Consider the following 27,452-nt stretch of genomic DNA (forward strand, 5'->3'; position numbering starts at 1 on the left):
GGAAGCACTAAAAACCGAAGGAGCAGGGTTCCAGAGAGCAGAGCATAGCGAAACTCTCAGAGTCAAGTAAGTGTTTACAACTATCCCTGGAGAATTGTGCCTGTCCTGAATACAAGCTACTCAGCGATAAGAGTCTGTGTTAGGTCCAGGTAGAGACTCCCTGTTGAGGAGAAACCAGGCCAAGCAAAATAGGACTTCAAATGAAAACAACTCATAGAAAACAAAGGTGCCTAAAAGGGCTGTCATCTTGCTCAACAGCTGGGGGTTTGCTGACAGATGACTGTCAGATAGTGACAAGTACAGTGAGGAGGGGGAAAAAGTAAGTTTTATGTCTGTACACCATCACACTCAGACAGTTTCACAAGCCGATTTCATGATCGCCAATAATGACTTCAAATTAAGTAAAAGATGGTGCTGTGTTCTGTTGATAATACCTATGTCTCTCCACTCAAAATGTTCACAAAGAACTCTCCATATTTGGGTGACCTCAGATGAAAGGAAGAATATTAGGTGGTATTATTTGAGGATTCAGTCACCTAGAAATATTACAAGGTAGTGTTCATTTTGGTAATGTCTGTTTTCGTAATGTCTTTGTTTCTGAAGGTAACAAGCATCCAGGTCTTGTTTAATGAGGATCGTGCATTTAAAAGACTCTTTGAATTAAAGTGATATCATTTGGATTCTATTTAGGTTTTACTCTTTATACTTACCCAAAATATTATGTACTGTTAAGAATGTGGAAGAGTGAGGTTATATAAAACTGTCATTTGATATCGTGGTATTTTTTTGCATTTAATTTAGTACACAATGGTGCCTTTGACATTGTGCCTAACAGAAATTTCACCAGTTTTCTGGTATATGGCTGATAATTTTCCTTAGCTGTCTTGGCTGTTATGGACATTTTCCCCCCCCATTTTCATAGTTTGTGGACAATTTTAATGGGAATTTTGGAAGCAGGATAAAGGAATTTATCATAAGCTCATGAATCTAATCTTGTACTTTTCATTTGAATCATGTCTTTATCATTAAGAAAACGATATATGAAAAATGAAAAACACATGAAATTACAGTATTTTTTGGCTTCGAAGGCACGATTCGTGAGAATTTAAGGAAGTCTCCTGAAGTATAGCTAAGTTCACATTTATGTTTAGGATACAGAAGCTACTTCCACAGTGAGTTCTTTTTAACTGCTTTAAGATTTTTGATACTTATTAATTATTTCAATCATCATGATATTACAGGTTACTCTGAGAGTTGCCACGTCCTCTCTAGTTTGTCATTTTCTGTTCCCTGATCATCCATGTGGCATTCTCCTCGATAGTTTTAAGAAAAGGGATAGTTGTAAGGTTGAGTAATGGAGAAGGTCGAAACCCAAAGCTGTGTTCAGGCAGCAGAGAAGCCAGAAGAAAAGCAGTGTCCCGTTTTTGATTGCCTCCCATCATTTTTTTTTCCTTCCTAATATATCTACTCTGAGATTAAAAAAAAAAAGAGTTATTAATCCAGTCATATTGTACCTCAAAATTATTTGTCTTCTTTCATCATTTTATCGATAATTTTGCAAAATTGTATAATTTTTAAATGGTCGAGAAATCCAACAGAAATTCAGACACTTATCCAGTTTTTCCTTACGGAAATGCAATACATTGCTTTGAAAACTGGAGTATGATCATCCAAGTGATAGTTATTAAGAACAGAACCATTTCAAAATACAATAATTATTTAGGATCTGCCGTTCATTGGGGATTTTCCCCACTTGTTTACTGAATTGGTTAAGTGCTTTGGGGATTATCCTTTCTTATACTGTTGTTTCAACTCCCCTCTTCTAGAAAGGAAATTTTAAAAGATGAAAATCACTAAAGGAATTTAGGCTTTACAATGAGTTCCTCATGTTAACAAAAAGTAGGGTGCCAGCCACAATTTACCAGATTTCTAAGTGGCCGTGACAATAGTGGTCATTTGCTTCCTCCGGGCACTACTTTTGCTTGCTCCAAAAGGAGGATTTTCTTTAGATCTCGTCTGTACAGTGCCAACGATCTGTCAGTAAAGCATAACCGCGTGTTAAGTGCTTCAGAATTTTAACATAGTACTTTTCTCATTGACTATCGGTAGGAAACAATAGTTCCTCCTCTTCTCTCCTCTCTCCTTCTTCTCTGTGTGTCTGTCTGTCTGTCTCTCCCTCTCTTTCTCTCTCTTTTGTTTGTTTCTTCCCCTGCAGGAATAACATGTTATTCTTAACATGTTCATTGTTCTGCTGCCATACCCCAGAACAGGCCACAGAGGGCCCCCAAGAAGTGTCAAGTATCAGTTGAGCTCCCGGTGAAAGACCGCATTTCCCAGACCCCTTTTTCTACACATGTGGGCATGTGACTGAGTTTTGTCCAGTGAAAAATGAGCAGTAGTTTTATGTACAGATTTCACTGTTCTGCCCTGAACGGGAAGGTATGTGTCTCCTCTGCCCATTTTTCTCTTCCGTGCTGATCGTAATGTGGATGGGATGGTAGGAGACGGGACAGTCATTCTGTTCTAGGAGGTCAGAGAACTCTGGCGTGAAAGAACCAGATGGACATGGATTCAAATGTTGCCTCTTATCTCAAGCAGTGTAATAGTGGGCAAGTAACTGAGGTTTTCTGAGCTTCATTTTTCTTAATTTCGAAACGTGGATAGTATTATTAAGAGAACTAAATAAATTGTTATTGTGAGAATAAAATGCGTGCCTAGGACAGTGTGCACCTACGGAACAATATTATTTCTCGCCTCTATTCTTTCCTATTTAACTTTAAGCCCATGTTCCATTTAGTTTCTTCCAATTAGACAGGTGAAGCCAATTAATTGTAAGACTATAATTTCTCCTGTCTAATCTGCTGTCAATTCTCTCCAGTATGTATGTGCGTATGTGTATATATACATATAAAATCAGATTATATATAGATACAATCTCCCACGTTGTATTTTTCATGTCAAGAAATTTGGTTTGAGGCTTTTTTTAAAATATAGATGTTACATATCTCTACTTAATATTTTGAACATGTGCAACATCAGTTATAACTGTTTTAATGTCCTCTGCTGGTTCTAATATATGTCAGTTTTGAGTTCATTTTGATTGCTATTTCTCCTCATTATAGAATTAGTTTTCTTGCTTCTTACAATCAATGAAAAAAAATTTTATTGGATGTCAGACATTTTCCCAAGTTGGGTGCTGGATATGTTTGTATTTCTATAAAGATTCTATAAAGATACTTAAGCTTTATTCTCAGGTGTGGTTAAGTAACTTAGAAATGGTTTGATCATTTCTGGTATAGATTTTGAGATGTATTAGGTGCTACTGCAGAAATGCTCAGGCTGGGTGAATTATTCCCACACTAGGCAAGACCTTTCTGTGAATTCTACCCAGGACCCATATTTAGTCTCCTCGATGAATCAGGTATTCTTCCTGGCCCTGTATGAGTGCCACACGCTGTTACCTGTAATCTTTTCAGATGTCTTTTTCCCTGGGCCTCAGGTAATTCCCTCACATCATCAGTATTCATCTGAATACTCCAGGGGGAGCCTCTGTGGGTGTACAGGATTCTCTCTCTCTGTGCATCTCTCTCGTCTCTTGAGTGCTTTCTCCTATGAATGATACCTTGATCCGACCCCTCAGTTCCAATTCTTCAGCTCATGGTACCTATCAGACTTTACCTTGTGGCACAGAATGCAGACTCTCTCAAGGTAAGGCAGAGAAATGCTAGAGACACTTTGTTTTTCTGTTTTCTTTCAAGGATCTTAGTTGTCTGATGTTTAGTGTCTTGAAAACTCTGGATTCATATGTTGTCCCTTTTGGGGAACATAAATGAGACTCATAAGCTCACAATTAAAATACAGTCTAAAAATACTCTATGATAGAGGACTGTACAAAATTTCATGAGAACGAACAAAGAAAAGGGAGATAAATACTCCAGTATTTTTTTTTATCGAATAAACAATAGACTACTAAAAGAAAACATTATTTGTAAACATGTGGAAACTATATTTTATATAATCGATATTTTAGTATAATCTGAAAAGTAATTTTCCAGTTATCTATTCTTGCATAAGGAACAAATCCAAAATTTAATGGCTTAAAATGACATCAATCATTTTAATAGGCTTACAGTCCCTGCATCAAGGATTTGGAATGGGCTAGATCGGGAGAGTATTCTCTTCCGTGTAGCATCAGTTTGGATCACTTGGTGGTATTCAGTTGGTGACTGGACTTCCTCAGTGTCCAAGATGGCTTCCCTCACATGTATTTCAAATGTGTGAGTGTGAAGAGGCAAAGCAGATAATTCTAAGGAAAGATATTTTATGTTTGATTTCATACTTAAACATGATTTAAAAAATCTGTGATCGCTCTTGTATATGGCAATACCCCAATAAATAAATAAATCTGGTAAAACTAAATTCTCAGGATCATTTGTGGCCGAAAATAGAGATTCCAGAAATAAATGATAAATAAGTCTACGATTTTCTCATATAAAAATGCTTTCTATTAAACATTTTAACTTATTAAGAAAAGCACATAACAATTGACAATCCTGATTCATAATCCAAACACTAAAATATAACAAACTTGAAATGATTAATCTCAAAGCACAATATTTATAAGGATAAATGTGATCATTTCTACAGTCCTTAAAATAAATGTGAGACATCACAAAGCATAACATCACTGCCTTTATAAAAACAATGCATATAATTAAAATATTCCTGACAGAAAAATAAAATGTTCAGTTCAAAACTTAGTAAATCATATTATGTATATGAAACCTTCATAGTGGAGGGCTGAATTCTATTTAAAAATCTATAAAATAAGAATAGGATGCCAAATTTTGGATAACTATTTCAAGCTTAAAACAGGATGTAAAGATTTTCATATGGTCACAGTTTTACTACCAGTTTTTATTCTCATGATTTTCAGTATGTTCTTTCCATACTTGATTTTTAATGTGTTACTATAGATATATTTATAGGTCCGTTCCCCTAGAATGATTATAAGAATGCTGTTTTTCAAAAATAGTTCTTCATGCTCATAAACTGGTATATCAATAGATTGAGCAAATCGCGTTTGAGAATGAAGTTCAAAAGGGATAGTAAAACGCACACCCACACCCACCCTTCGCCTCACAATTGTGAATGGAAGACTATAGAAAAAGAAAGGTAACATATATAGTTCGCCTGAGTTCTCCACTAGGGCCGATCTCATTTAGCTTCTGTATTAATGACCTTGAAATAGGAGCAAACTTGACCATACCTGGCTTTGAAAACAGTAGACAGAGCAGAGTCAGGGTAGAGCAATAGGGAAATCTTAATAGAATATAGCTAGGACTGGGAATATCACAAATAAAATTTAATGTGGTACGATCTCGTTTTCACATCCCATGAGAAAATGCAAGCATGTGGTGATGATGGTGAGATAAATAGCATATACAATTTAAAGCCAGAAATACAGAGTTGTTTTTTTTTTTTTTTTTAGTCCAGATAATTTCCTAAAAAGCTACATGTCCTATGAGTGTGTACATTTTTGGCAATTCACATACAGATTCTAAGAAAATGAAGTACGTGCATAGCTATTAACTATTAAAGCATATAGTCCTATACACGAATTAAAAACTTAGAGTCATAATAATCATGTATGACTACATCTAGGAATTGGGAGTTGTTTTTGTTGCCCTCATTTGTATCTGTAAGACAGTAAAAGCTCATACAACAGAGTGACAGTGGATGTATGTAGGACGTTAAAATTTTACTTATAAGTGAAATTAGATGTTGGATAGAGTCACATACAGATCAGTTAATGAGCAATTGGTTTTTCACCTTAAGCCAATACCTTTAAAAACGTTGTTGCCTCTGTTCCTTAGTGGTTGTGGAAGCTCACTTTGGACAATGACAAAAACAAATCTCTGTGGAGGAGTCCCTGTAAGTACTGTTCAGACGGTGGATGATCTCGAAGTTCTTGCTCTTAAACTTTTGCTGTTGTTGCTAGTTTTCATAAATGAGTTCATAGCGAAGCAATTCCTGCTCATTTCCCCTTCCACAGTTTAATTTATTAATTAAAAAAATACCCTTTCTTCACGTAGACTCTAAATATTGTTAATGTGTAATTTTGGTGCTCGAAAGTAATCATATTAACAATCAGTCTTTGTCTATTTGAAGATAAAGTCAGAGAAGATGTGGAAATAGGGAGAAAAAAACCCCAGAATATATAGGTTTGTTTTTTTCATCACAGCCTCCAAACCAGGCTATGAAATTAAGTTGGCTGAGAAATAGATACCATCATAAGGATGCTGGAAAAATATCTAGACATAAATGTTTCTCCCTTAAAAAGCAAACATAGACACATTTTCCCCTAAGGAACTGAGTTCTAGAACACCAGGACAAAGTTGTCACCGATCTCTGAGAATGACTTCTTGTGTCAGTCGGTTAAGAGCATGTGTAACGAATCACACTGCAACAGCACAGCGTTACAAGGACATGTGTGAATGTCAGGTAGACAGGGTAATGCTGGCTCTCTTCTTGACCCTTTCTCACCTTAAGAACTTTGACGCCCTGAGACAAATCCTGACCTTAACACATGACCTCGAGGAAATTATTTAACATCATTCTGCCCTGGATTCTATACCTTAACCACAATCTCTTAGGGTTGTCGTGATGGTTACATGACATAATTCATGGAAGAAAGTTAACCCAGTGGGTGGAACATAATAAGTACTCATTAAATGTTAGATATTGATGATGATGTCGGTGATGCTGATTGTGATGCCTCCTGTTGTAAAAAAAAGAAAAAAAAAAAAGAAAAAAAGAAAAAGAAATGCCAGGGCTAAAGAATACTGACTCACCACTCTGCTTCATGATGAAGATGCTGATAATGATGGCAGAGATGAATAAGAGCCATTTCTCACCAGTGGCTTTTGCTCTAAGGAAATGACTCTTTATTAAAATTTCTTTGTGTAGCTTTGCATGCTGCCATTTACAGAGAAACATAGATGACGACGATGATGATGATGATGATGATGATGGTGATGATGGTAATGGCGATGACATTAAAATGATCACTTCCCTCAGGCAGAGCATATCTTTTCATCCAGTCATGCCTCTCTGTGTTATATATTCCTGAATAGTGCTTCCAAATATAAAAATCAATGAATCAATAACTTCACCGAGTGTCTAATGTTTTCTACATACCTCACAAGACCTGAAAGCATCTTTGCAATATTTTGAAGGAAATAAATTTTGTAGGCAAGCACTTTAGCAAGCTCACTTGACTATTCATCCCCCACTGAGCACAGGGCTTGTGCTTAAGTAAAGCACTGTACTCAACACTGTACTCAAGTCTGTAAGCAGCATGTAAAAAAATAAATTTTAAATAGTAGAAATGTAGAATTAGATATTCCATAAATTGCTAATTGAATCATTATTGTCCATTCAGAAAACATGAGGCTTAAAAAAGGTACTTGGATATGTAAAGCATAGGCTTTTAGGTGCCCCACTACCCTGTAACTGCTTAAAATAGTCATCTGTTCCTAATCTACTTTAATCTTGCTCAGACCATGGCCCCTTCCTCTAGGAAAACTCTTATCTTGAATATTCCACACTATGAAGCAAAACAGGATAGAGATATGATTAAATTTATTATTTGACCATGGTTCTCCGTGATCAAATACATTTGAAGAGCACTGGGATAAATAGAATGAAATGAGTGTCATTTCTGTGGTGCTTCTTGGACTATTGAACATGGTAATATGAATTGGTGGCATTTCCAAAATACAAGAGAATGCATGGTCCTGACTTTACCTTAAGCATCTCTCTAGACGGTTGTTCTAAGGAACTCACAGTACCCATTGGAAAACACCTGCCTAGGCAAATGTGTCCACTATAGATTCAAATCAATGAAAGCAGTTCTCATCAAATGTCGTACTGACCTGTAAGACATTTTCAGGCTTTAGGTTAATCAGTGTTTGACATATTTAACATGTATCATCCTATTGTACATTATAAATTATTTTCTTCATTTTTTCTGCATGTTGGAACCAGGGCATCACATTGCTTATTGTTAAATGTTATTTTGAAGATATATTACATTATCTGTGAATTTTATTTCAAGACCTGTTAAAAATATTGGTTACAAAAATTTGCATTGAATTTCATCGTGTCAGCCGGTACCCTGAGATTATCATCTCAACCAAAAGTCTTTTAGTATTGATTTTAGGTTATGATGATACCTTAGCCTGAATTTTCTCCAGTGTTGTTCAAAGTTTCCTGTGCTGGAAAATGGAAGAGAAGGAAAGAAGGTAGAGAAGTTAGATTTCTGGAGTATCATTGAGGTAGCTTTTTCCTCTCATCCAAGTATAATACCTTTACTTCGGTCATCAAGGGACACTTTCCCCTGACAGATGGCTGCCACTGGGAGGGAGAATGGCAGGGTGTGTTCTCATTGGAGCCTAATTTGAAGCTCAAGGTCTGTCACTGAAAAAACTGAAGTCTCCTAGCAAACACTCTACCTGTTTACTTAACAATTCAATTAGTTCCCTGGCCATTGTTTTTAAATTAGAGACCTGTCAGCCCAAGCAAGGAAAAGTACACTTTTACTTAATTGGTAAAAGGTTAGTTCAACCCTTACTCTGAAGTGCAAGTCCACGAGCCTTCTGCCGATTGCACAGTTCTCACGGCACACCTTGTCACACCTTCCTTTTCTGAATTTTCACGTTACTTCATGGTTTCAGCTTTATCTGTATTTTAGATTCAGTCTTAGGCACCTGGATCTCACAGTGACCCGAACAGTGTTTTTGATCCTTTTAAACTGGTTGCCAAAATTTAAAGATCTAAAGGTTTTATGTGAATATATATTTATTGCTTCCCTTGAAAAATCAGAGTCTCTGGCCACAGTGGTCATGCATTCACACGTGGAAATAATGACTCGGAACTGAGTAGCTGCTGGCCCTCTTGAGAAGATGTTTTATCCATTCCCTGACGTTGTATTTCCTGTGTTTCCCTAACACTGAGGCCAAGTTTTACTTGCCATTTGTGACTGTGCTTGACTGTTGTCCTCTTGTAACTGAAGAAGACAATAAATAGAGATGGCACGTCTCATGAAGCATATTCTTCTGTGTCTAATATTCAAGGTATGTCTCTGTCTGAAGAATATCGGTGAGATCCTGTTTTTGGAGCAGCCCTGGAACACTTCACATGTTAATATTGCCTACCCGACCCCCGAATCATTTGAGTTGTAATGGTTGACCTAGGAGCTTAGATGTAGTGAATCTCCTTATGCCCTCTGCCATCTTCATGAAATTTTATTGTTCTTTTACATTTGGTACCTTGGGCTAAGTAGAAACATACCTAATACCTAGTCATTCAAGATATGCTTTTGTTTCAGGGAAAAAAAAAATGGACTTTGAAATGTGTTAACAAGGTAAGTATTATTGAAGCTGTGTGTGAGATTTTTTTTTTTTTTTAATAGGATATCGGCTTGAAATGGAGTATCTTAAAAAAAATTGCAAAAAATGCACATGAACACAAGCCTCAAGATGTGTTTTAATAATTCAGCCGTAATTGCAGTGCCTTGTAATGCAGAGAAGGCTGTACTAAGGATCAGGAGACCTAGCCTCTAACGCAGTCGTGGGCACCTTTGAACTAATTACTTAATCTCCCTGGACCTTAGCCCACTCCTATGTAAATGGATATTGTAAGTTGCTCTCTGCAAGAATGTTGTGGGATAAAAAGAGAAACTATGTTAAATTATTTTAGAACAGCTTAATATTAATTGCAAGTTTTAATTATTTCACAGAAAAAGTTGATATATAGGTTTTAAATTTATAAATCAAAGAGGAATGAAAAGTAAAATGGCCCAAAGATTTCAGATCTAGAGAGAATCAGATTCTTCTCCAAAAGATCTTTATCTTTGGATAGATGATGGTCAAACTATAGATCAGTGTCTGGGGTGTGAGACATAAGAGTTGGTCAAAATTAATCTGAGAATTAGATCCAAGTTGTCGATGGTAGAAAGACAGATGATAACAAGGCACATTGAAATGTATTAACGATGGAATCATAGAGCACAACCAATTCACCACATTGGAGATGGGAGCAGAAAACTGGGAAAAAGTTCAGGGCAGCATGTTATAGGGGAGGAAAGCTTTTCCCTTGTTCCTTTCTAGATTCCTTGGCTGGTTAAATTGACATAAAACAGATTAACAGGAGAAAACACATTTTATATTTACGGGCGCCCCACAAAGACGGGAAAGGCTCCTCAGTGGTCATGTGGTTGAGGCTTATATGCCATCCTTAGCTAAGGAGAAGAGAGTTGGGGCGTTGGCTTCAAAGGGAAGAAGGACAGTTCCTAGGAAGATGGGAAGAGCAAATGTTTGGGAAACAAATGTTCGCCAGGCCCTGCAGAGACAATGGGACACAGAGAGGACTTTGGACAGACAAGTCCTGCTGTCTTCTCCCCAGGCCACCACATCTGGCCCACACCCCTACTTGTCACCTCTGGCGTTACCTCCCTTCCTGGACCAGTCTCTCTTACCTGAATTTTTAGGCAATTAAGGGGGAAGTAAAAATCAATTCCGGAGTCTTTGGGGTCGTGATTAACTTTAGTGCAAAGTAATCCGATGCTACAGTGGTACATTTTGGGGACACCTGTTCTGAACCCCTTCAATATGAAGCATATAATGCTGTCGTGAACATTTAGAAAAGAGAATTGGGGAATTCCTTTAGAGAAGGTTCTCAGTTTATTACTATGTCAAGGCAAAGACAGGTTTTAATGCCAGCGACTCTTTGGGGAGAAGCGAAGGATGTTAACAAAGATAGCTGCACATTCTGCCTGTCGCTCCCAGGAAATGAAGGATTTTTTTTTTTTTTCGAAAGTTTAGAGATTGAAACTGTATAAAATTTAATACTTAACACAAAAAGCCACCTACCACCATGATATGTCTTAATTTTAAAAGAAAAATAAGACAAACAAGCCCTAAATTATGCACATACTTAAGATTGAAAAATCTCTTCTGAGTACATACAATGGATATTTTTTCTCATGCTTATCACAGTTCTGTCCCCATTCATTTGAATGCCGTTTATCGTCTTCATAACATTCTGGGGAAGAGCCTGTAGAGATTGTTTTGTGATGTCAAATTGCTATATGAAAACAATTTTGATAAGCGCATGGACACCACATTATAATGACAAATTATAACGACAAAATGGTTCCAACGTTTCCATGGAGACCAAATTACAATGTCAAATTGATGGCAAAATGAGGTCAATACAGATCTACACAGACCAGATTGTGATGTTCAAACAATGCAGAGCGGTATCGCCACAGGTCTGGGGAGGCGATGCTCTGATGCCAGGATGATGGGAAGGCGACATCTAGGGTGATGGGAAACAATACTAGGCAAGATGTCAGTGGGACTCCCAGCAGCCCGCTTCACGGTGACAGTGCAGGGCAACACCGGGATTAATGCACATTTCACCGGCAGTGAGAGAAACCGAGCGAAATTAAGAAGAGAGGAAGTATTCTGATCCTAAATATTGTTTCGTTTTAAGTTCTCAGAAGCCAAGTGCTTAGTCATGGAAGTTAGAGTGGAAAAACTAAGCCACGTTCCTCAGCGGTGGAAGTTATTTATCGAGGGATATGTTTAGATGTAAATTACTTTCCTCATTTACAATTGGGCTGTGAAAGGACCCACAGGGAGAGTGTCTGATTAATTCAGTCCTCTCTAGAAGGCGTCACTGGCAGACTTTTCCGTTGAAATGTCTTTGGGGCACGCCCCCGCCCCTTCGAGCTGGTTGTCACGTCTTTTAATTCTTCTTTCCTAAAGATGTTAAAATATTTACGGTTACATTTTTGTATTTTATAAATTATAAACCAAGTACTTTAACACTTCCTTAAACCTGCCATTATCAAAAATAGTATAAAGCACAATGCTATCTTCACTTGGGCAGATTATTCCCATTTGTTCTTAAATAATAAATTATATTGATGCAATTTATCTTGAATAAGTGCAATAAATATTTTAACCTAATGCTAATGGCAATCAGTTGGAGTGGTAAATGCAGGTGGAATAGAGTACATTTATCTTGGTTTCTCAACCCAAATCACTCTTCTTCCCTCCAGTGATAAACCTGACTTCTTGCAGAAACAAAAGAGACAACATGTTACAGGATCATAAAAACATCCTGATTAGTTAAAAATAATACTTTCATCAAATTAGGAAAAAATTGAATACTTTGCTGTACTCTTTGAGTTTGGGTGGTTTTTCTGAGTGTGAGTCATTCCAGGTTTGTGGATGGACCACGCCTCAGGATGGAAGCTCATTTAACCATGGCGACTAAATTAACTGGATGGTTCGGGTACATTCAGCAAACATTTTTTAGTTGAGGAGTTGGATAGCATGCAAGGACAATTGAATCAAATGATTTTAGAGGTTTTTTTTTTTTATGTGAGTTACCAGTTGGTTTAAAATGCTTATCATTTAAGTCGAATTGATCCATCTGGTATAAGTGCAGGTTTACCTTCTTTTTCTTTTATTTTGCTTTCTACTTTTAAGGGAAAAGTGGGCAAAATGGTCTGGAGAAGGAGTTCCTTGAGACCCCTTGTTCAGTAAGACCCTCTCGGGGTGTACAACATCTGTCTCCCCTCGCTTTCGCTCATTCTTGAGGGGATGCGGAACCAGGGGCAAAATGTGCAGAGACCAGTGTATTTATTTAATTGAAACCCATTCCAAGTAAACACACTAATAATAAGAATAGTAAATAATAATAATAAATCAATGGCCTTCCTAATGCAGAGGCCACAGGTCTTCCATAAATTTCCAGTGCTGCCACTGTGCAAAGTTCATCTTCCCTGAATCTTGGTTTTTTTTTTCATTGTAAGACGCAAAATACAACTGAGAAACTATCGTTCTCCAACGTGGGCTAACGAGAATGCCCCCTGGCGTTGGGCCTCGCGGGGGTGGGTCCAGGAGCTGTTTGACTCTGTGGCACCCTCGGACACAGAGATGGCCTCATGAAAACCCATCAGAGGCCATGGCAGTGGACCATCCTCCATGCTGACCTCCACTCTGAGAAACACATTTTCACAAAGATTTGTGATATCAGTATGTCAGTATTTTCTCTAACCCAGAGGACGAGCGCAATCTCGCGCATGACTCTGAGACCCCACCATCACTAGGTAAACGCCACTTGTTAAATGAACATCCTGGTCGACCACCATTTCAGACTTCTCAGAGACATTTTTTTGTAAGGTCAAATAATTCCTACATTTTATAAAACAGAACTGTAAAGTAACACGATAGTATTGGCAATAGTGCAGATGAAATCAAGAAAGGAGGCCATATCTATACACTCCTATATTCTCTTGTCATGTATTTCTTGAGCGTAGCTCACTATTAAATTTTATCTCTACCTGGTTTCATACCTTGTGCAATGGAAAGACCTGGCCTTTGCCTGCGGCTCCGGGGTAGTGACCTTAAAGCCTTGTCTGGTAAGAGTGTCCGTTTGCTTGAGACTCTTGGGCTGTATCAGATGGTCTATGCCACCACTGCGGTTTATGTTGGGGTCTTTGGGTCATGCAGTAGCAGCTTGACCTCTGAAGGGACGGTAGACTAAGTCAGCCATATGCGTGATCAGCCACGCTAATGGGACCAACCCCCAGTAAATCCTTGCACAGTAAGGCTCCAGGTGGGCCATCATCCCTGCGTGTTGCTAGGGAAAGCAAGCGAGGAGTCTGGCTCCTGGTTCAAAGCCTAGATATGACTTTTCAGGCCTGGCCATAGTCAACTCCAAGGCTTTACCTGGCAGGTCGCAGAGGGCCAAGCCACCCTGCCCACCTCAGACTTGGTGCACAGCCATTGCATGTGACATTGCATGTGAGTCTCTGATCAAAGATTCAGGTACCTCCAGCCTGTTGTGCTTTTACATATTTGCATTCCCAGTCCTGGTGCCTTTATTTCTGGGTGTTCGTCTGAGGCCTTCTAGCAAGGTTCTTTTCAGGCACCTCTGCCATGGACTTCTTACTGGGGAAGGGGATGAAAGCTTGAATACAGTTTTCCCGCTCTCACTCAGTATCCAGTACTTCTCCACCCCTTGTCCGTCCAGGCACAGTGTCGTAAAAGTCCTGGAGTATTTTGTGCAGGGCTCCCACAGAGACTCCCCTCCAGGTCTCCCCTTAACGGTTTTAGCAATCCTTGGCAATTATTGCCCAGGTTCTGAATGTTCAGGATTGCAAATTGATAATGTTGTAATTCTGTCATTCCTTCTTTGTTTGTTAGCTGGGCCATGTCTATAAAAGAGACTTCCCTTCATCAGCTCTTGGGCGACTCAAAGATACTAGTCCAGCTAACTAGGATCATCTAGCTAACTAGTAGAATCTGAGAGGTCAGATGCGTACACGATTCTTCCCCTCACCAGGTGTCAGGGTAGTTGGTACTCTGAGGACCCTCCAAGGGTGGAACAATGTGTGCCTGTGTCTTTAGTATCATTATGAACTCACGGGTTAAAACACTTGGTTATGTTTTAATCTATTGTAGCTGCTATGTATAGAACAGTCTATCACACTGTAGAAATCTACAAAGATCTTCCTTATTCCTCTAGTGTGCCCGTGCAGGACTCTCTATCCTTATAGATAATCCATAGTTTATTTATACAACCCTCTATTGATGAAGCTATGGGTTATTCCAGTCTTTAGCTATTACAGATTTAAAAATTAATCCCTAATACCTTTTTAAAATTGGATTATTCACTGCCCTTAGGATGGTTTCTCTCCTAAGAGGCCATTTGGGGCTTCTTTGAAATACATATTCACTTAATCTGGATCTTCTGTTATAATAACTGTTTTCATAATGTCAATTTTATATAGCATTTTAAAATATGTAAATTATAAGACAAGGTATTTTGTAAAGAAAAGCGATACCTAAGACCACTTGGAATATATTTAAAAGTTGATTAATTTTGACAACAAAAATATTTTGGATGATTAATGTGCTGTGGAATTCAACTGAAAATAAATCAGCTCCCTTTAAAACATGGTTTTAAAATAATTTATATCTTTGTGGAAATCAAAATAGGAAAAACTTGGTTGATAAATTATTTGTAGTAGAATAGTATATGAAATACATTTGAAAGTAACCACTCCATGTGTTTCTGCATTTTTTAAAACCATATTTTATTTATTGTTGAAATTACAAACACACTTATTTAGGAATTAGAAGAAAAAAAATTATGTGTAGATGGCCGTCTTTGTGAGATGGTAGCTGCCAGAATGTGGTAGAAACAATGTCAAATGGTGACTTTAATTTTAAAATAATTTTCACATCCCTAGTTGCCGAATTTTTCCCCCTTAGTTTTGAGCAGAATCACTATTTTTTTAAAATAACTATTTCTAATGTCTTATAGATTTTGGCTGATTTTCCTTCCTAAATGTATTTCTCTTCAATGTGAAACTAACCTGCATTTGTTATAAAATCATGATGTACAAATTTCACATAAAATGTGATGGTTTTGGGACTCTCCTTCCATAGAATATCCTAAACAGAAAATTATACCAATGAAACATAAGAAAAACATTATTTATTTAAAAAATCTGTCTATTGAAGCACAAGTTCTTTTTCGGTCTGTTTTATCCTGTTTTGTCATAAGTGATAGAAAAACAAATGTAAATTAGCCTAAGGGAGGAAGAAGAAAGGGATGGGTGGAAGAAATTCATTAGCCCATGATGGAGTGATTGAGAAGGAGATGTAGCTTCAGGTGTGGGGCAAACAACTCAAGGTGAGAGTCCCTCGATCTGTTGGATGAGCTTCACCTGTATTATCTCCATTCTCAAAAAGGCTCGCGCGCTGCTGGCCTCAGGAGGGCTGCCAGCGGCTCCTAGGCCTGTGTAAGGGAGCAACAGTCTTTGAAGTTTTCCATAATATCATTTCCACAAGATTCAGTATGAACCAATGGCTATAATCAGGGAATTGGATGTGATGATTTTCTTTGGCCCAAGAGCCTCAGTAGATGATATGCGAGAATCAGGGATTGGTGGTTCCTAAAACAAAATTCCATTTTTTTGCTCTCAAGAGGATGGAGGAAAAATGATCCATACATATTTCAAGAGGTTCTAATAATTCGCCAGTGCCTTTAAAAGAACCTTTCCTAATAAGTCAAACCAGTGTTTTAAAACACTTTCGTCTATGCTTACAGCTTCATTGTTTGGAAAACTTCTTATTCTTTGAAATATACACAGAATACTGCACTTTGTCTAGTGATATATTTATGAGCGTGAATGTGAATAGGAAAAAAACCGAGAAAGTCAGATGCTGCTCTGCTGTTTCATAAACTTTACGTCTCCACCCTCCTTTCTTTCTCTCCTTCCCTCTTTCTTTCCCCTTCCCTTTTCTTCTTTCTTTCTCTTCACTTCTTAATCCCGTTTCCTCCCCTCATTCTTTCTTTTTCATCACGTCTCTGTCTTTCGTTTCGATTTCTTCATTTCTCCATGTTCCCTTCCCCTGTTTCCCCCGGGGGTGTGTCTTTTTCTCATTCTTTAATCTGTCTTGAACTTCTCACTTTCTAGCTCCAAAATCATTCCCATCTTTCTAAATCCCGCGTGATTTAAGTAAATTCTTAATGCATAGATTTCTCTTTATGTAAAGGAGAAGAGTGACGGACAGGAGAGTTCCCATGTGCTCGGGGTCCAGTTCTGTCAAGGTTCTTGCACATCAACCATCCTGCCACTCCTGTATCCTCAAGTTATCTTTGAACATTTCCTCTCCACTGGCATGCGATAGGAATTATTCTTACTTAGATCACTAACTAAATTTAGTTGGTCGATTTAGTCTTAGCTTGTATTAACTACTTTGTGGCACATCACACTGTTTAATTTCTTCAAGTTGAAGCATGTTCTTTCTTAGATTTCAGGACACCGTAGTTACCCTAACCTAAATAGAGTTCTCCAATGATATGAAAGCATGTAGCAATCACTGCCAGTGCCTTTCGATTGACATATATATCTATACATTCACATGTGTCATCAAGTTCCTTTTTATGTTTAGGATCTCTTCTCTGTCTTCTTAAGAGGGACTAGGCTAAATATCTCTATCCCTAGCACTTGGCATAGTATTTTATATAGATTTTGTATAAATAAGTTTCCGACAGACTGATTGATCTCCTCGACCATTAGAGTTTTATAGATGATTAATTAGAAGGCAAGTGAAATATATGTTAGAAAAAAACTGAAATCATAGTGTATGAGTTTCCCTTTAGCAACAAAGTACAAAATATATATTTTTGCCGTAATTCTTTCTTTTGGAATCAATCGTGATTTAAAATTTGATGCCCATTTCACTAATTTCTGTTCTAAGATACATTTTCTAAGCATCTATTCTGTGACTCTTGAGTCTGACACTGAAAGTCATGAGTTTCTGTTTAGCTGGTGGCTGAGAGCACAGTGTTTATAGTGAATCGACTTGGCCTTGAATCCTCGACTGACCACTTTCTCCTCGTGACCTCTGGAAAGTGGCTTAACATCTCTTCGCTTTAGTTTTCTCATTTGTAAAGTGGAGTTATTAATATGTATCTCAGAGGATTTTTGTGGGGATTAAGTGCGATAGAGTCCATGTAACAAGTACAACACTTTTGAATCGCTTCCTGTTACAGAGCCCCGTGGCGGGAAGCTAAGCAGCCTTCTGCATCTCGTCCACTCTGAGAGATAAGATCTGAGGACGGAATGGGGAGGAAAGTGGTCATGGTGTAGAAGTTCAAAGCCAAAGCTCACTCCTTCCGATACCTGAGAAATACAAAAAAAGGTGTGAGGGGCAGAGGATCTACGCCCTTCCGATTTTTGAGGGTTACAAAAAAAGGAGAAAGAATGAACAGAGGGTCATATAGGTGAGCCTGACTGCCCGATGATAAACTAAGGGGTATAGGAGGGAAGGGTGGAAGTATTTCACCAGCTCATGTTTTGGATTCAAGGAGATGATGCTACAGGTTAACTACTATACACATCTGGTTTTGCTTTTGTTTACAAATTTTTTCAACATGTATATACAGAGAAAGCACCTATGTGCACACTCACCACTCGCCCTTAGTGCCAAGTGGCATGAACTGGACAAGAAATTGTTACCTTCATACGACAAAAGAACTCAAGAGGTAACTGAGATGCTATAGCAGGTTATGTGGAGGTCAGATAAAAAGCGACTGCCAGATCTTGGCTAGTATGATGAGCCATAGCCAGTCCCGTTAGGTCTGACTGAGGCGAGATGGAGTTAGTGAGAAGCCACTAGATCCTAAATCGGCTGGAGCTTCCATTCTGACTTACACCAAAAGTCAAGTCTTGTCAGCAAATGCCACGAGGGTCCCCAGTGCCCAGGCACTGAGGGAGCATCATCATGGGTCCTGAGGGAACCAGGGGACAACAGCCATGTCCAAGGACCTCTTCTCCACTTCCTGAAGCCATGGCAGCCCCGTTTTGCATTGAGACGAAGAGGAGAAACTTGGAGAGATTGGACTGCTCAGAGAGAATCACTTTAGACCGTCCCAGATAGGAAGCAGAGCTTTGAGAAGAGTGGATATTTTAACCAAATGGGGGGCGAAAGGATATCGTTTACTGCAGCCGATGCTAGAATGTTGATAACCGAGAAGTCACAAGATTTTCCTCTGAGGAAGGTCAGGAGTTTTATAATGCAAAGTAATGTTTTCCTGGACATAGAAGTATTCATTTCGACCGTGTTTTTGGGTCTGAATTTCCGCCAAGAAGCAATTTAATTTTTTGTTTGGACGAGAGAGAAGGCTTTAGAAAGAGTGATTGCAGAAAGAGGAAAATCACGGAGTCAAGTCGAGTATGTGTGGTTGAGTCAGTCACCACTCAGGGCGAGCGGGACATGATGCTGCCGTGACATGACCTGGGCAGTGGGGAAGAGCGCATCTTGGAACTGACTGCGGAAGGAATGGAAGATGGGACATCTGTCTACCCAGCGGCTCCCGCCCCACCCCGACCAAGGGGACTCCCAAGTCCCCACAGGCATGATGGCCCCCTGGGTTTCTGCAGGCATCAGAGAAGCCCAGGACAGTAATTAACTGAGAAATGTGAGTTCCAGCTGAGGCGGGGAGCTGCCGGGTTACACCTGTGTGAAGCTGGTGGCTACAGAATGGCTGAAGAAAGAGGTGGCCTGATGGGATATGGGATGGAGCACAAGAAGAGTCCAGAACCAGCCTCACGACAGATGTAAATTACCTCACAGGGTTCTTGGAACAGAGTAAGAGCTTAATAAATGAGAGCTATTTTTATTACCAGACACAGTTCTTATGAATCACGTACACTCTTAGATCTCATTACATAAAATGATACCAGTCATAACAGGAAATAGGATTCACATAAAAGACTTTAGATGAATAAATAAATATATGGTATAAATTACTGTTTTCAATAAGCTCATAGTCTTATAGAAAAATAAAATTGAAAAATAATTATAATGCTTCCATTAGTATAATCATAAAAACTTTTGTGTTCTCGGTTAGGACCTTATGCTGCACCTCGTTCTAAGTATTGTCATCAGGCAATGACACTATATACAATATAAAGAAGGAGTGACAGGAAGTTTGGGGAGAGACGAGGTCAGGAAGTGTTTCTCAGATGAGGAAATATCTCATTAGGATTTTGCCGTGGAGCCAACAAGAAAGCGCGCCTTATAAAAAGGCAATCCCTGGGGCATGCATGGCACAGAGGTCCTTAAATAATGAGTAGGTGGGATGACATAGTGGTCCCACAGGTCGATTCTGGAGACGGACTCCCTGGGTCAGAGTCCATCTCTGCTATTTCATCGCTTTGCGCCTAGTTTCTTCACTTAGAATATATTCAAGAGTAGCTCTTGTGAGAATTAAGTCGTTCGATTCTGATAAAACAATACCTAATGCACAAACTGTTTTATAAGCACTTGCTGGTTTTTAAAAATGTTCCATTAGTTTAATATTCCTGGCCAAAGAAGAAAGTATATTTAATTAAGTGGGGAGCAGTAATTTCCCTTCAAGTTATGAGAGAAAAAGATGATAGAAAAAGCAAGGAAGCCAAAAATGTAAACTTAACAGGCATTAAAAGAAATTTTCAAAAAATGGGGCAAATAGAGAATTATATGAATGAAGATAAGAATTAGAGCTGTATATACTAAAGGTATACGGTTCTTCTAATAGTGTATGGATATAAAAAAAAATTGAAAATATGTTATCCTAAATCACCTCTAGGAAAGAGTACAGTTGAGCAATTCTTAGTAGGAGGAAATAAATATGTTTAAAAGATAAAACAAAAAGCCAGTAAGCAAAACTATTACGATAAAAATGAATTTAGTACTTGATGTCATTTTACAAAGGGGCATAGAATGTGTCAGGTCATAACTGAATAACTGTAACTGGTATAATGAATTAACCCCAACATTTCTGTAACTTAACACATCTGTAACTTAGCACAATAGAAGTTTAACTTGCTCAAGTGACCATCCAATATGAGTGTTCTTCTTTGGGTGGCGAGAGCAGAGGGTAGACTCTGTTCCACACAGTCATACCTGGGGCCATGCTGTTGGAGGCTCTGCCATATCAACACAGGAATTTCCAATTTACCGTGGTAGTTGCCAGCCAAAAGATGAGGCATAGAGAGGACAGGGAAGGTACAATCTGTTTTTATGAAATCTTTTCCTAACCCAAAGTACTAAACAGTTTTCATGTGTTTTCTTTTAGAAATGTTAGTTCAGCTATTATGATTAGGTCAGTAACGTTGGTAAAATTATATAAATTTTGAAAGCTCTTAAAAATACCTTACAGAAAAAAATATATTTATTCACAGGAAGAATCAATTTTGTAAAGCCGAATTTCCCAAATTATCTGGAGTCTACTGCCAATAAAAGGTTTAGTACCTTTTTATAATGAACTTGACAAGCTAATGCTCAAATTTATTAGAAAGAATAAAGGTCTAGTATATACTCTTAAGAAGTGTGAGAGACTTGACTTTCAAAATATCAAACTTATTTTGATGCTGTAATAAATAAGACAGGATAGTACGACTGGCAAGTAATAGAAATTTAATCAAGAAATAAAATAGAAAATTCAGACTGAGACCCCCATGCATATGGAAATTGAGTAGCTGGTGGAAATTGTATTTCAGGTCAATGGCAGAGCAAGAGGCTTTCCACTAAATGGTGAAGATGGTGGTTGCACTTATGTAAGAAGAATGGAAATGACTGGGAAGGGACTCGCAGTGGCGATCAAAACACACAACTATTTTTTCTTGCTGTGGTTTTGGGATAGATGGATATTGAATGTGTGGCTATTCTTTGAACTTGGCTTATTTATTTTGTCAACTCTTCTAAGTATCAAGTATATTTTGCTACCAGCAGCAACCATCTGATGAAGTTTAGGGAAATCTACCAATATTTTTTATGACCCAACTTTTTTCTACACTGGCCACACCAGTGAGTTAAATGAGATTATGATGAGAATCTTCATTTCTGGGGTTTTCTAGTCTTTGGGGATGGTGATAATTTATGCTGTTCCCCCAGAGATGTGGTTTTGCATAAGTTTATTATTGGGGAGATTGTTTATCTAGCCCTTCCATTCCTGATACAGTTCTTTCAATAAACAGGGAACCGTTGTGGGGATTGTGCTAAACAACTGAATACATCTACTCTAGATATACATTCAGGAATTTGATAAATTAATCTAGTTATTTCAGAGACTCATTTAACACGCTTTGGGAGAGACCTGGGGCCATTTCCTCTTTGTTCTTCATTCCCCACAGCCTTCACTTAACCAGTTGTCTACACGGCTGTCTAGTCCCAGGGATTAATGCGAGCTCAAAAACAGTGTCCAAAAACACCCCACCCCCATGTCCAAAAATCCCCCACACCCCTGTCCAAAGGTATTTTTATTGCTCAATTCATAGTTATCCTATAAATGGCCACAGGTCCCTTTGGACATGTTTCCGAGGAGTATTTGCAAGTATGGAGTTGCGATGGGCCCGTATAGGGGCCCATCTTTCTCTTTATTCAGAAGGCTCTGGTCTCTGAACTGGTTCAGTTTCAGGATTTCAGTAAATGGTGCTGATTCTTCATTATTGTGATGCAAAATAAGCCTCAATTTAACAGTTCTAGACTTATTTTAGTTTAGTTTTTTTTTTTTTTTTCAGATTTTTACTAAAGTAGGATCTAAATATACTGCCTGTCTTGCAGTTCTAGGGACTGCCAGTGACCTTGAACAATACCGTTCTGCTTAACATTGGGGTTCTAGTCCCCGCTTGGGTAACCGCACCCATGTGGCCCAAGGTAGTTCAGGTCTACCACCTGGCTTCTGCCATTCCCAGCTCTATTATCACTACCAAATCGATGCTCATGCTAATAATAGCACTAGTCCGTCCGACCTGCATCCCCTAGCCTGCAGCAGACAGAAACTACAGCCATTTTAAGGGAAATTGGAGCTCTTCCTAGCCATGTGTTTCCCAATGTTTCCGTGTCCCTTATGCTTTTAGGGACATAATTAGAAGGTAGGTGAGTGTGTCGCACATTATAAATCACTTTCAACAATCCCATCTTGATTGACTTTTATTTCTTTCCTCTACATCATGGAGGGATTTCCAACAGGTCAGTCTCATTCTGCGGAGGCCACCATTGTTTCCAGACCAATCAGCTTTCAAAGCTAAAGTTAGAACCATTTCTAGCTACTCGGTTTAATAATAAATCAAGAGTCTTGCATAAAATCATCCACACTGAGAAATCCAACCTGATCTAAAATTGTTTATCTTTACCTCATCTCACACCCTCAGAATTCACGCATACATATTCTAGATGTTTTGCCAACATAAATGATCTAGTTATTGAAATTCTTTTTGGTTCAAATTATTTTTTTGAGCTTAACTGTATATTTGCCTGCCTGACCATGCAGGAACCTGAGTCTAGTGAGCTTTCTAGGAACAACGAGGGATGGTATATTGGGGCGAGAAGTAGGGCTTGCATGCATGTATTTAAAAAGAACTACGTTTTGATAACTCTACCACAGGTAAAGTTATTGTAGTATTGTCAATGAAGGCAGGAATGTCCCCTTAGATAGAGAATGAAAGATTGTTTCTATAGGCGATTGGAGTTTATGCACTTGGAATCGTCAGAACCATTTAAATTCTTTCAAATGGCCTCATTGCAATTCTCAAGCTTCTACTAGTCCTCAATGAGAGGCCTAACTCTTAAACAGGAAAGTCAACCTATATTCTAATTTAGGAAATCACAGAATTCGATCTCATGCCTGATTTTCAGTTATGTTAGCTCTGCAGCTGAAAGATAGAAGAAATTATTTTAGAAAAACAGTGCTGGAAAATTATCTTGAATAAAAGTTAAATACAGCAATATTTACTACTTCTTTTTAGAACTCTGAAACATACCATATTGTATTTGGTTTAATTAAGATATATGTATCTACTTTTCATGGTCTAACAAATGTACTGATTCAAATAAATTTGTTAGTTCGAATTAAGATTTCAATTTGAAGAACAGACCAGTTTTCAAATAGATGAGACCAAATCTCCAAACCTGGACTAAAAAAAAAAAAAATTCTTTTTTTATGAAGCTATCCCCAAGCCAGTAAAGATTGATAGCTTACCTAAAATTAGATTGGTACGTTGGCTATTTAGGTAGGAACAATCTTGAGAAAAGACTATCAGTCAAAATGCTGATGACATAAACCATATTGAAATAAATAGCTGATGAGGCACACTGTGTTGAAATAAACATTAATTTTTCCTCAATATGCCTTATCAGCCATTGATTTTAAAACTATAGATGTATATATTCTAAATAATAGGATTTGTAATAGGTTGTTATTAACCAAACTTATAAAAATACAAATTACATATTTATATGCAGTAGGTCTTATTAATAAGTAAAATGTACTATGGAATTTGTGATATGAAACACTTTTTATTTCTGGATGGAGCCTTAGATTATCGCCTAGAATGAAGAGATTATTTATAATTAAATCGAATTGGTTTATTCGTGACTGAGACTGGTGATACAGACCACTTCTATTCTTTGCACCCAAAGCATCATATCAGTTGGTAACTGGAAATTGGGCAAAATGACGGGTCTAAACACCACAAGGCTCTTGGCTTTATTTTGCTGGCAACAACAACAAAAAATACTAACCAGGATAATTTAAACGTCATTGTAGTGTTCCACAGAAAGCCTGAGAAAATACTAGAAGAAAGCTTTCTTTCCATGTATATCTACAGTAGGATAAATATTATCTTTCACTTAAACAATATGAAATGTTGAAGTATTAAAAATGAATATGATTAAAAAATAATGTTAGACAGTTGAAAGCCTCTCTAGGCAACACATAATTCAAGTAATGTAAAGTAGAAAATATAAATAAATTTGACTTAGAATTGCAGGATTAGACAACTCTGAGGGGCAATATTCATTATTTACATAGAACACCTTTTAGGTTTTTAAAATTTAAAAAGGTTGAAAATGCATAATATTAGTGTGGTTATGGGGAGGAGGGCACTCTAATGTACAGAACATTAATTCTTGAGGGAGAGAATTTGTTTAAGAAATTATTTCAGAATTTAAATATGCATATCCTTTGATTATTTTCACTTCTGGGATTTTATTCAAGAGATACATTTGCCTGTTCACTCAAATTTGTATAAACACAAATGTTTACATGAACATCAAGGCAGATCAACCCAAAAGATAAAGGATTAGAAAGATAGAAAACAAAGAGAAACAAAAGAATTGGGGAGAAACTAAAAATCTCGCAATAGGAGTTTGGTTACATAACTTTAGCTGCTTAAACAAATACACCAACAAAAAAAGGAAACTGTAAAATCAAAATGTGTACACCAAAATGGGCAAATCTTCAAGATGTACCTACCGTATTTCATAGATTTTAAGACACATTTTTATACATATTAATTCATCTGAAATTTAGATAATCTCAAAATCCTAATTACCACGGGATGGTTTTACTGACAGCATCAGACTCAAACTTATGGGACGATTGTCAGCCGCCTGGAGGAAATACCCGAGACAACCGTCTGACTTCCAGCGATTAGTAGAATCCCCTCCTCGTGTCTCAGCCCGGCTGGCGAATTTGGCATGTTTTTCATGAAGGTAGTGAGCCGTCTCAGTCCGTTAAGGCTGCTGTCACAAGATACCACAGACTGGGTGGCTTTTAAAAAGTAGAAATGTATGTCTCACATTTCTTAAGGCTGGAAATCTAAGAGCAGAGTGTTTACACGGTCAAGGTCTCCGTCTGGCAAGGGCCTGCTTCATGGTTCATACGTATCCTTGGTTGGCCAAAGGGAGAAGCCAGCTCTGAGCTCTCTTCTGTAAGGATGCTCACGCCAGTCACAGAGCTCTTCCATCACTGCCTAAGCATTCGCACAGGCCCAACCTCTTAACACCGCCGATTTGAGGGTTCGAATTTTCACACACGAATTTTGAAGGGACACAAGACATTCAGACTGGTGGCTTTTATATTTTTTTATGGCATCTTTTAAGAATGATCAAATCAAGTGCTTGATAAAACACACATTAATATTGTGAGAGAAAATACTGACTTTCTTGACTACAAATTGGAAGTGGTTTCAACTGGTTGGTTTTTGAATGTGAAATTTTAGGACATCTTAGACAATATTTTACTTGATTTTTTCTTTTTAATGCACACACAAAATGGTTAGTCTATAAAAACATATGTCCAATTAAAATGAAAAGAACCCATATGAAGTGTTTAAAACAGAAATTTTAAAGGATAAAAATATCATATTATAGTTTAACTAGTACCATTTTTCCTTCCTGTTGGAATGTAAAATAATGGTACATCTTTCAATAGATGGTGTCTTAGACTGGATGAAATATGGTATTGTCAAGTGAAACAAAAGGATAATACAAACCAGAGAAGTCATATAGTATTCTTATTACTGTGGGAAAAAAATTAAAAGGGAATTGATTTATGTGTCCATATGTATGGAAAGTATCTGGAAAAATACAAAAGAAACTGTTAAAACTGTGGACTGGGACCAGGCGCCAGAATTGGAAGTAGAAGTTTTTTCATTGAATTTCTTTTTATACTTTTTTTTTTTTTTGCCACAAGCAATTTTCATAACAATAAAGTCAGATTATCTTTGCATTCCTACAGAAATTGTTGAATGAGAACCAACCATTACAACAGTATTGATAAGTTGCCTAAATGATTTTGATTATAAAAATTTCCATAGCATTGCTTACTGTCTCAACTGACCTTTATATCTTCAGCTTGCATTTTGGAGAAGTTAGAAAATGAGGCATTGATACGTATGTAAAATTGTATACATTACAATATTCCTCTCCATTCTATCTCTTTTTTATCTCAGAGTTTTTCCTCCTCATTGATGTCCCATGATCTTTTGACCATTGCAATTTCTTACATGTAAATAGAATGGTAAGTGTGACTCACTATTCACTCAATATTCACTCAAAAAAAAAAAAAAAGGCGAATCTTTTTCAGTACTCCTTTGCCCAAACTCACAACAATGAATGCCTCATTGCTAAAAATTTTTTATAGCACTTCATGACTGTGCACACTAAACAATTATTTGTGAAAAATAGTTATTAAACTGAGGATATTAATTTATGAACCATTGAAAATCAATGATTCTGATAGACCATATTTGTAAACAGCATTACTTACACCCAAAATGTGCTGTATATTGTTCCTTGACTACTAAGAAAGCCATATGTGACTGAGTATATTATTTTATAATATATTAATTTATTAATGTGGACTATATTTTTAATATAAAATTATTTTATAACACTAATGTTACATACACACAATAACATTTGTTTTATTTCTGTTAATCAACTAGCCATAAAAATCATAATCCTATTTTGTCTTAAGTTTTAAGAACATCAACCTCAAGAATAATGCTTTGTATTACTTAATATGGTCAAAGGTCTGATTGATTAAAATAAAAACACCATTTTTCAGGAGAAATAAGATTAAGTAAAACACTAGTCATTAGGTAAATGACTACTACTATGCAACATTTAACCACCTCACTCTAAACATAACTTTATTTCTGAAGACTTTTTATAGTTATTTTTAAGTTTTATTGTATATAGGTTAGAATTAAGTTGATGTAACAGGCTTTTAGATACTTTAAATGGAAAATTCAAATTAACAAATAGTTATTGACTACCTAATAAGCAAAAAGAATTGCAGGTAGCATAGTGGAAGAAATAAAAAGTTTAAAAAATTAAAGACATTTAGAAATATGTCCTTGAGCACCATCTGTTATTTGTGTCATTTTTATAGTTGTAGAAATGCCCAGAAAATCTTCACAATGTTTGTTTTTTACCCTATTTTCGAAAATTCAAGATAATGTGATGAAAGTTGACAGAAAATGATTTAACTGTGAATTTGTTTGTATGTAGTAACTAGTTCCT

The sequence above is a fragment of the Pteropus alecto genome, unplaced genomic scaffold (genome assembly GCF_000325575.1).
Source record: "Pteropus alecto unplaced genomic scaffold, ASM32557v1 scaffold87, whole genome shotgun sequence".
In the NCBI taxonomy this organism is placed as follows: domain Eukaryota; kingdom Metazoa; phylum Chordata; class Mammalia; order Chiroptera; family Pteropodidae; genus Pteropus; species Pteropus alecto.